Raw genomic sequence first — 12,254 nt, 5'->3', positions numbered from 1 at the left:
GTAGACGTAGGTGGTGGAGGTGTAGACGTAGGTGGTGGAGGTGTAGATGTAAGTGGTGTAGGTGTGCAGGTGGTGTAGGTGTAGACGTAGGTGGTGTAAATGTAGTGTAGGTGGTGGAGGTGTAGACATAGGTGGTGTAGGTGTAGACATAGGTGCTGTAAGTATAGTGGAGGTGTAGATATGGATATATATTTATAAGAGTAGATTTATGATAGCAATTGGTTCATGCAGTTATGGGACTGAGAAGTCCCACAATCCTCTGTCTGCAAGCTGAAGGACCAGGAAAACTAGTGGCATAATCCATTCAAGTCCAAAGGCCTGAGAACCCGGCAGCCCTGGTGTAAATCCCTGAGTCCAAAGGCCTGAGAACCAGCAGCTCTGATGTCCAAGGGGCAGGAGAAGAGGGACATTCCAGCTCAAGAAGAGAGAGAGAATTCATCCTCCTTCACCTTTTTGTTCCATTCAGGCACCCAGTGGATTAGATGATGCCCACCCACGTTGGTGAAGATGGCTGTCTTAGTCCACTGAGTCAAATGCTAATTTCTTCTAGAACTATCCTTATGGACACACCCACAAATAATGTTTCACCAGCTCTCTGGGCATCACGTAGGTCAGTCAAGTGAACATATAGAATTAACCCTCAGAATGGCACTAGAGTTCATCTTTATCTTGGCTTGTTAATCATATCCATGTCCCCTTTATACATAAAGGCTATTTATGGCCATTTGACTTTGGAAGGCCCATGCATTTGAAGCTTGAATTTGTACAGTTTTGTTATTTCTGTTGAAAAAAATTGTGTCTCATCAGTCCCATGTGAGGAGGGGAAGAAGGGATAGCTGACTTTGAAGTCAGACGTGCCGCATAGGTTCCTTCTGTGGGAGGTAGGATCCCTGCAGCACACACATTACTAGTGGAGACATGCTCCCATCTCCTTCAATCCACAGAATCCTGTTGATTTCAAGGGTGTCCTCTGAAGATAAGGTTGCATACCAACGGATAGGTCAGAGCCTAAGAGATTGCACATCAGCAGTCTTTCTCCTTAAATATGCACTTTTAGCTTGCAGGTCTTTCAAACAATATAGTTGTCAATAATTTAGCAAATAATCTCCTATGTCTTAAAATTTTTATAGCACTTGGGGTTTGCAATCTGGTAATGTTTTACATCCTGGATGCTGCTACAAATCAAAAGTATTTATTGCACAGCCAAGTACTTATACAAACAGAGCTCTCCTAGAAAAAATTGGGGAGGGGGGGAGGACAGATGTTTGTAGATAAATATTTGTAAAATAAAACTGTTTTAATGAGAAAACTTGTTGCAGAGAGAATGGAATGGTTGTGTGACTCGGAATGCAAAATTGGGTAACGATCATTTCATTTTGCTTGGTTTGTGATGAGATCTTCAAACTCTAGTTTGACTAGTCAGATGAGATCTGAAAGTGAGAAAAATGGGTTTCTGTTTATTGCTCACAATGGTGCCCTGCACTTAGTAGATGCATAATGAACTTGTGTTAATTTGAAGCCTGTCTGATTTATGGGGACACATGGCAGTCCTGAAAACCAGTTTTATTCTTCAACCAAGAACTCACAAGCATCGTGCTATGCCTCCAGCTCATGTGTGTCAGGAGATTATTAGAGAAGTGCAGGGAAATGCATGGAATATTGGTGTTTTTATTGGTATTATTTATTTACTACACCAGTGGTTCTTAACTCCATTCTTACCAATGTCAATTTTTATAACAAATATTTCCTAATATATCTTTTGCTCTTATGAGCTATACCTCATGGGTAACATAGCCTGTTTATCATATAATTTTAAAATATAATGCCCTAATTATAATATAAATGAGAAATAAGAGAAAACTATTGCAACTTATAACAATAATAATATCATGTGTATTTTAGGCCTGACCATGCTAGAAGACAAAATATAACCACCAAATGTTTGCACTTGGATATAAAATTGCCTGTTTATTCACATCTACACAAGTAGAGCAGATGCATTTTGTTGGTTGTTGTATTTAGAAAATACTGAGAATTTCCAAAATGATAAATGAATGACTCAGTAGAATTCTAAAGTAAAAGCTTACATCAATATACACAGAGATTGTGCTCCTGGAAAATGGAATGTTTAAAACTGTGAAAACAAGGGGTGCCTGGCTGGCTTAGTCGGTAGAGCATGTGACTCTTGATCTTGGGGTTGTGAGTTTGAGCTCCACATTGGGCATAGCATTTACTTAAAAAAAACCTATAGAACTGCTATTTTAGATTTGTATATGAAGTGCAGTCCGATTCTAGGCTCAGAAGATTGTGAACAAATTGTTACCTACATGAACATTCAAAGTCATTCACGATAGACTTTGTAGACAGAGATGTCTAGTATCCCTGGACCCCATTCTCCAAACTATAGTCACGGCCGATCCCATCTCTCACTCACTGCGACAACCAAATTAAATGTCCCTTTATATTTTCAAAATGTTCTCTATGAGGCTATCCCATGACTGTTGAGATCCACTGAATTAAGTCATGAAGACAAGATGGTGATTGTGAACCTCTCTGCTGGCTTATCCTGTGATAGCCTTTTGCTATTTTTTCCAAGTCCCTGATAATTTTTGAGGCAGCGACACCTCATGGTGATGTCACCATCACACGCTGACAACTGGTTGATGGCCAAGTTTTCCTGTTTTCTAGTCATTTAAAAGGGAAACGAGTGGAAATAAAATGAACCCTACATGTTTAAAAGTAGTTTTGGTTTAAATAACCACAGAACTGGAAAGATAAATTATTGTTACATGGAGGGAACAATCAATCCACAGAAGAAAAACATGAAGAAAACAATGTAATTGTCTTGTAATGGAAATATGTTAAAAAAAAAAAAAAAGACAAGACTAACAATTTTTGAATTTTTGGTTCTATTATTCTAGAATTTTCTTTTTTTAAATTAAGTAGGCTCCACACCCAGCATGGAACCCAGTGTGAGACTTGCACTTAACAACCCTGAGATCAAGACCTGAGCTGAGATCAAGAGTCCAACGCTTAACCGACTGAGTCACCCAGGAGCCCCTGATTCTAGAATTTTCTGCCTTTGGTGTCTTACAGAGGCCATGGAGAATGGAAGAGTATAAGCTTTGGAGCTAGATTACCTGAGTTCTGGCAGTTAACAGTGTATACTTGGCTAATTGCTTCTTTTTTTTAATTTTATTTATTTTTGAGAGAGAATTACAGAGAGGGAGAATGAGAGGGGTGAGGGTCAGAGGGAGAAGCAGACTCCCCGCCGAGCAGGGAGACCGATGCGGGACTCGATCCCGGGACTCCAGGATCATGACCTGAGCCGAAGGCAGTCGCTTAACCAACTGAGCCACCCAGGTGCCCCTTGGCTAATTGCTTCTTTATGCTCCTGTTTCCTCACGTGTAAAATACTGATAATAATAGTGCCTTCTTTATGTAATTGCTTTGAGGATTAAATGAGCTTTATTACGGGCGAAGTGTTTAGAATGGTGCCCAGCAAATAGTAAAGCCATAAGTATGATGTTAAGGAGATTAATAGAAAAAAATCATAGCCCTTAAATCATGTGTCAACTTTGTCTCTAAGTACCATAGAAGGAGAAAAGAAACTTAGTGTGAAGGCATATGTATTTCCTACACACCTGCAGGTGTAAACATGCACACACCACTGAAACATACAATAAACATCTTTAAGCAAGAGGTAGTGGATGTTTTAGAAAGCATACTGGGGATGGAAATCAGAAGATCTGAGGTTTAGATTCCTCATCTGAGAAACGAGATGATTGCAGTTTATATTTGAAATAATAATAAAGTAATATGTGTTGAACTTGACCATGTGTGAGATGTTGTGCTGAGAACTTCACACCCATCTCACCTTCTTCTTATAATCACGCTGTAGGAACTGTTACAGTTTTGCATTTACAGCTCATCCTTTTTCAGATGTGAGACTATTATCACCCTCGTTGAGCGCAGAGCTTTGGAATCCAGCTTCATGTGTCAGTGTGGAAACTGGGCTGCCCTTTCTCTGAGATTTCATTCTGACGCAGGGTTTGCCAGACTCTCTTGCTCTGGCCACATCCAGCCAAATCTTTGATGAGGCATCTCACCTCAAGCCATTTTGAAACAAATAGATAAAGCGTTGATGAAAAATGGTGTGTAGGAGCGTGGCATCCGTTTGAATGCCTCCAGGGTGTTTTTGGAGACCTAGCCCGCTCCTGGGGCTCTCCTCGCCCCATGACAATTAGTGTGATCTGATGATTCAGAGATCAGTATTGAATTCATTCTTTAGAATTCTTTATTCTTTTAAGCCGGAAAAATAGGGCCAATCGGTAACTTTGAAAAGTGCTGCATAGTGTTTGCAAATTGAGAGCTGCATAAAGAAAACTGTTTAGTATGTCTTTGAAAAGATTTGTGGAAAACATCTAAGGTACATAATTGTTGGATTGTGATGGTTGTTCATGAGATTGAAGCTTGAGTAAGGTGTTTAGTATTTCAAACCTTTTTTTTTTTTTTTAAAGATTTTATTTATTTATTTGAGAGAGAGAATGAGAGACAGAGAGCACGAGAGGGAAGAGGGCAGAGGGGGAAGCAGACCCCCCGCCGAGCAGGGAGCCCGATGCGGGACTCGATCCCGGGACTCCAGGATCATGACCTGAGCCGAAGGCAGTCGCTTAACCAACTGAGCCACCCAGGCGCCCTATTTCAAACCTTTTAAGATGAATTTTCACCATCTAGTCAACATTAATTTGAGAGTATTCGGAAGGAGGGCATAGATAGGGAGAGCTCACGGATGCATGTGGCAAAAACAAAAAACACAAAACACCCAGATGAGATGAATGCTCAATTTGAGTGAGCAATGCAGTGATCTTTTTGTCAGATAAAAGTCCAGGATTATCACTTTATTTTGTTAAGCAAAAATACAACGTGAGAAGAATATCTTCTTTAATTATTTCATTTTATCCCAAAGGATGGATTCAAGGGATGCAAGTCTTAAAAAAAAAAAAAAAGTTCACTCAGGTGATTCACAATCTTGGAGCTTACACATGCCCAGAAAATCATGAATTCACAATATAATACTGAGCTTTTGACGCCCTCATATGCATGGCTTCTCGCTCTCTCTCCCTATGCCCTGAATCTCCACTCTCTACAACTTTCTGAGCTCTGTCTCAGGTAGAGTTTCCTTCTTACATTTGACAGCTGTAGTTAATAGGCTTTATTTTCAAATTGAAGAAGTTAACATACAAAAGAGATTTCAGAACTTTCTAACCACTTAATGGATGAAACTGAAATCCCTGAAAGGTTATTAATAGAAAGGCTGGAGCTATTTAGATATTCGAAGCTGGAATTTTTACTGAACCTAAAATACTTCTTTATTTGAAGATGTAAGGGGTGAACGCAACCTTATGATTCCGAGGAAGTATTTGGATTAATAAATGTGAAAGAACTTGAATGTGAATTTATAAGTACTCTTCAGTGTAATGAGCCATTATTACTGTTCTTATTATAGGAATCCCACATTTTCAATCTGGAATTAATGTGTTTCCAGCAACTAATCTTTTTTTTTCCTTTCAGAAGCTACACAGTATATATTCATCATAATGAAGAGGCATTTGAAAAATTCTTACGGAATGAAGTGGTTTCATTTGATATTTACAAAACCTCACAAGCCTTTAACTAGAATTAAACTATTTACACACACACACACACACACTTTTATCTTTCCTCTCTTGAATATCTTGAATTTGTTGAATAGACATTTAATGAATGCATGTCCTATGGACTGGAGACACAGAGACCAATATACTTGAGCACATACTTTTAAACAATTAATATTAAAGGCATCCATTACATAAGTAACACAGACTCATTGAAGGAAGTTTGGACAAGTGAAACATCACAAAGGGGTGAATCATCCATAATCCCATTCCTTGAAGACAGGTCCTACCAAGATGCTGGTAAGCCTCCTGGGACTTGGGTTTGTCTCTATCACTCTCTTCACTTTGTATTTAGATGAAACAGGATCATGTTATGTATGTTGTTTCATAGTCCGTTCTTTTCTTCACATTATATTAACATTTCCATGAACCAATGAATATTCTTCTACAACATGATTTTGAACCAGCACATGTTAATTCATCCTATGGCTATACCAGAGTTGGGTAGCCTAACTTAATTAAAAGGAGTGAACATTCTGAAGTGTTTGGTACAGATGAACAAATTGCCCTTGAGAAAGCTTGTCCCAACAACCCCTTTGTTATTTGCTCTCATGTCATCTTGTCCTTCTCCTGGGCAACATTTATTGTGCCACTAAATGAATACTTAACTCACCACTTGATACGCATGTCTTCTCCTGGAATGTAGGTTCTATGAGGACAGGGGGCTGTCTTCTATCTTCAGCACCTGGAAATGTGCCAGGTACAAAGTAGTCGCTTGAGAGATTTTTCTAGAATGGAAGGAAGGGAAGATGAGCAGAGAGGGAGGGAGAGCAGAAGAAACTGGAAGCAAAAGGAGAAAAAATGGAAAGATCCACTCATTCTGGCTCAGTTTTTGTTTTGTTTTGTTTTTTAATTTGTGAATTAAAGGGGCGGCGTGGTTAAAAGGTTATTCTTGGGCTCTTTTCCAATCTACCATTTTTAGCACTGGAAATCATACATAGTTTGAATAGTATTTATGTCAGCTCAGTGAAAATGGCTTTCCAGAAACAAGAAGGATTTAACAGAAGGGGACAAGTAGAAATGAGTAGCTTCCTGGAGCCCTGGGTGTTATACACAAACAATGAATCATGGAACACTACATCAAAAAACTAATGATGTAATGTATGGTGATTGACATAACATAAAAAAAAAAGAAAAAGAAATGAGTAGCTTCCTGTCTGGTCACACAAGCTTGAGTTTGACACAGGTTGTGTCCTGGTGGGGAAACCAAGTTCCGCTTGCAGTGTTGATGCCACTGGGAAATGCTGGCTTGCCCGGGGCATGAGGGGCAGGAATGGAGGGAGGATGGCAGTGGCCTGGGGAGATCAGAGGGAAAAAACTAACAGCAGGTAGATAAATATTTGCATTTATGCGGCAAACTCGGATTGGCAAGGCATTAAAGGACATAAATGTCTTTATTCTGAGGATTACTGGGAAGGACATGGAGAAGTAGAGCCTTTAAGGTAAGCAGGTGAAAAAATATTGGTACAGATAAGACCTGTTGGTTAAAAGACTGGAACTCAGAATTTTATTTTATTTTATTTATTTATTTATTTATTTTTATATATTTATTTTTTTATTCTTATGTTAATCCCCATACATTACATCATTAGTTTTAGATGAAGTGTTCCATGATTCATTGTTTGTGCATAACACCCAGTGCTCCATGCAGAATGTGCCCTCCTCAATACCCACCACCAGGCTAACCCATCCTCCCACCCCCCTCCCCTCTAGAACCCTGTTTGTTTTTCAGAGTCCATCGTCTCTCATGGTTCGTCTACCCCTCCGATGTCCCCCGCTTCATTCTTCCCCTCCCGCTACCTTCTTCTTTTTTTTTTTTTCTTAACATATATTGCATTATTTGTGGAACTCAGAATTTTAAACTAATATATATTTACTGGGTTGAAGATGATTCAACTTAGAGAAAGGACATGGTTTTTCTTATATAACTTACTACATAGCCTCACCTTCATGTCCCCACCTGTCTTTCTAAAAAGAAAAAAACAAAGACCCTTTTCTTTCTTTCTTTTTTTTCGCCGAGAAGAAAGGATCTGGCCCCCTAAAATGGATTTTGAAGCTTATAATAGACTGTGTGTCAAGTATGATAAATAAATTGACACAGAAGAAAATCTGATCATGATATCATTAGATTGGAAATACTCAGGAGGGTACCGTGTATATCAGCAGAAGCTAATGCTGAATTGTATATTTGACTGGCACACAGTAAATATTAAATATTAACAAAATGTGAATTTCATTGTTTTCAACTTTGGGGAGGAAAAGGACTATGCTCAGGGACTTTTGTTTTGAATACCCTAACTAAAATTAATGTTTGAAAAAATACTGTTTCTCTATGAAATGACAGAAATTTAAATTTTTCCTGTTGGGTTTAAGAAATGCAGAGGTACTACTTCAGGTTAAGATAAGATTAGTAGAAAAAAAATGAGAGGGTATTTAAAGACCGTATTACAAATGAGTCATACATTCAGTCGTGTAAAAAGCCTGTGAGATCTAAGGAATAAGCAGAACTGTGGATAAAAAGGAATTTAAAGTGGGGGAGGCGCTTTGGAGACTTCAATGATCACAGGTACGATTCATAGTCATAACAACGTGAGGCAAATGGCTGAGACCTCGTGTGCAGGCTCTTAGATGAATTCTTCAAATATTTCCCATTTCTTTAAGAGGAGGTAAGAAAGTCATTTATTCTCTGTTGAGTAGGGGACACCATGTTCCAAAATGAGGCTTTTAGCACTCCGATTCTGTAAAGGGAGGGTTGTCCGTCAACACGATGCCTTATTTAACTTTGTCTTCCCACTGCACCCAAGGTCCGGGTCCCTCCAAGGAAACTTTTCAGATTTCTGCTAGGGGCTATTCATGCTGTAAGGCATTAACCAAAGTAGAGAGAGATATGGCTCCAGAAGTTTCATGAGGATTCTGGTCATTTTGCCAGGGAAGAAGGAGTGGGGAGGGGGCCACAAAGAGAGCCCAGTGACATGGGGCTTCACTTCACAGGTTTTTGAGTTAGGTAGACCTGAACTTAAACTTCGGAGCTGTCCTTTACTGGGCAACTCCCCCAACTGAGGACACTCTTTGTACATTACAGGTTAGGTTCTGTATGCAATGACCTTAATAAGGCCTGACACATGATAAGCATTTGGCAAATGGTAAGTTAAAAAAAAAAAATAAGAGAAATAGAAAAGTGGTCACTTTAGTATCAATTATCACAGGATTCGGCATTCTAAGAAACATGCTTTTTTAAATTCATTTTTTGTTTTTAGGTTCAATAAGGAAGTGGACAAGAGCAGAAAGACCCAGGGGTAGAAGTTAGGAGGCTGGGTTTATCTGTATGACCCTGGGCAAGTCATTAAACCTTCTTAGTGCTTCCGTGCTAGCTTTGTGCCCCAGCAAATTGCCATAAACTTAGTGTCTGAAACTACACGAATGTATTGTTTTATGTTTCTGTAGTTCAGAAGTCTGACACAGGTCTCATGAAGCTAAAATCAAGATATTGGCAAAGGTGTGTTCCTTCTGGAGGCTTTGGGAGAGAACCCACTTCCTTGCCCACATTCCTTGGAACAGGCCCCTTTTCTGTCTTCAATGTCAGCAACAGCTGGTTAAATCCTTTTCCCATCATGTTTCTCGGGCCACTTCTTCTACTTTGCTTTTCCGCTTTTAAGGACTCTTGTGCACACACGAGGCCCACCTGGATAATCCGGGTTTCTCGCTCCATCTTAAGGTCAGCTGATTAGCAACCTTAAGTCCATCTGCAATCTTTATTTTCGCTTGCCATATAATGGTTAATACATTCATATGATCTGGGAATTAGGATATGGACATTTTTTTGGTGGCCATTAACCTGCCTACCACATTTACATCTATTAAATGGAAATAGTAGCTAATATAGTATAACTTATTTTAAATTAAAATGTAAGTTTTCTTTCATTTGCTAATCTTATGGTGGGATGGGGCTTTTTCTTTAAGTGTTGGAGTTCTGCATCTTTCTTATGTAAAGGGTACCCTTAACACATGTTGATGTTTTTTTTTTTTTTTAAGATTTCATTTATTTATTTGGGGGGTGCTGCGGGAGGAACAAAGGGAGAGGGACAAGCAGACTCCATGCTGAGCATGGAGTCTGACGCAGGGCTCGATCCCACTATCCTGGGATCATGACCTGAGCTGAAATCAAGAGTCAGACACTTCACTCAGCCACTCAGGTGCGCCACATGTTGACAGTTTCTAGTTGCTTTTTTTTAAAAATGAAAATGAAATATTGAAACTGTATTTTGAAACAATGTGCAGACTATTTTTAGACATTGTAAGGATTTTGCCACTTGTATGTGACATTCTCACTCAGACCTCGTTCAATTACCTTTCCATTATTTTCAAATATTTCAACTTAATCTTCTCAGAAAAGTTATTTTTCACAAATCTCCACCAACTTAAGTAAAGTTTAACTAAATTTTATCCTTTCAATACTAGGAGCAAATGGCATAAGCAATTACAATTGATCTTGGTTTGCAGTAGAATTTACCCGATGGAAGCACAGGTGTGCCGGCAAAGGAGAGATCCAGGGACTCGTCAGCATCTGTCACTATGTTTTACTGGAGCAGTGGAGATTGATTAAAATGGCTTGTACCCTATTAGGAGCAAACATGACAGTGTGGTTTATTGTATACAGGCACCATGTGATGTGTACGTGCATTCTATGTTTTCATTTTTTATTTCAACCCCTTGAAGAAAGTTGAACCTGATGAGAGGTAATGTCCTAAAAGCCAAGTAGCCAGTAAGAAGAAGGTAAGATTTGCCATACGATCCGGCAATTGCACTACTAGGTATTTACCCCAAAGATACAAATGTAGGGATCCAAAGGGTATGTGCACCCCGATGTTTATAGCAGCAATGTCCACAATAGCTAAACTGTGGAAAAAGCCAAGATGTCCATCAACAGATGAATGGATAAAGAAGATGTGGTATGTATATACAATGGAATATTATGCAGCCATCCAAAGGAATGAGATCTTGCCATTTGCAACGACGTGGATGGAACTGGAGGGTGTTATGCTGAGCGAAGTAAGTCAAACAGAGAAAGACATGTATCATATGACCTCACTGATATGAGGAATTCTTAATCTCAGGAAACAAACTGAGGGTTGCTGGAGTGGGGGGTGGGTGGGAGGGATGGGGTGGCTGGGTGACAGACATTGGGGAGGGTATGTGCTATGGTTGAGCGCTGTGAATTGTGCAAGACTGTTGAATCACAGATCAGTACCTCTGAAACAAATAATGCAATATATGTTAAGAAAAAAAAAAGAAGAAGATAGCAGGAGGGGAAGAATGAAGGATGGGAAATGGAGGGGGAGACGAACCATGAGAGACTATGGACTCTGAAAAACAAACTGAGGGTTCTAGAGGGGAGGGGGTGGGAGGATGGGTTAGCCTGGTGGTGGGTATTAAAGAGGGCACATTCTGCATGGAGCACTGGGTGTTATGCACAAACAATGAATCATGGAACACTACATCAAAAACTAATGATGTAATGTATGGTGATTAACATAACAATAAAAAATTTTTAAAAAAAGAAGGTAAGATTTGAAGTTACCTAGTCTGATTCTGCAGTGAATCACATTCACTACCCGTCTGCCACACAGACCTCACAGAGCTGTGTGTAGGATTAAAGGAGACATTTATACAAAAATGCCTGTTAGATGCAAGGCTTGGTCATGGTTGGTGTGCAATCATGGCGTGCACATGGCTGATTCAAATCTGAGCATTTAACTTAAGAATTATTCACCAAAAGCAATTGGTCAATTTTAGAGGACAGATTCTAGATGAAGTCCTATGCCAGGAAGTGCTATATAGTGTGTGTGTTTATATACAATAGATACACTGCAGATACACTGTATCTGTGTGTGTGTATATATATATATATGTATATACACTGTATCTGTATATATATCTATTGTGTATGGTGTATATATATATGAGGTGTGTATCTGTAGTGTATCTATTGTGTGTGTGTATAAATATATATATATACAGATAATAATAGCTATCATTTATTGAGTACTGGGTCACGTTCTTAGCGTAAGTTATCTCATTCAGTCCAATGCCTACAACCCATTTTACAGTACAAAAACTAAGCAAAGGGAAGTTAAATTATTTGCTCTAGGTCACCGAGCTGGCAGGTGGTAAAGCTCTGGAGAGATTTAATGAGGTTTATTAGATTCTAAAATTCAGCTTTTGGAAATCTTTCTCTGAGGAGAAGCGTAGGTGAAATAATACAATAAAGAAAGAATTGACAGAATTTAGCCAACATTAAAATGTCAAATTGCCTCATTTCCCACAGGGTACCTTTTTGTTTCCATTCTGTTACCACCCCCCCCCCCCCGAGGATTATTACACTGTGTCAACAGGAAATAATCTAAGAGTCATCTGTATGATTTACCAAAAGCCTATTGAGAATAAACCAACAATAATAGGATGCATGAATGTTTGGTAGATCTATTGTTCGTGTTCAAATTTTTAGAATGAGTTACATTTTAGAATCTAACACCAATT

Source organism: Mirounga leonina, unplaced genomic scaffold (assembly GCF_011800145.1).
Source record: "Mirounga leonina isolate KUSES-001 unplaced genomic scaffold, KU_Mleo_1.0 Mir_195, whole genome shotgun sequence".
Lineage (NCBI taxonomy): Eukaryota > Metazoa > Chordata > Mammalia > Carnivora > Phocidae > Mirounga > Mirounga leonina.
Note: the sequence above shows the minus strand (reverse complement) of the source record.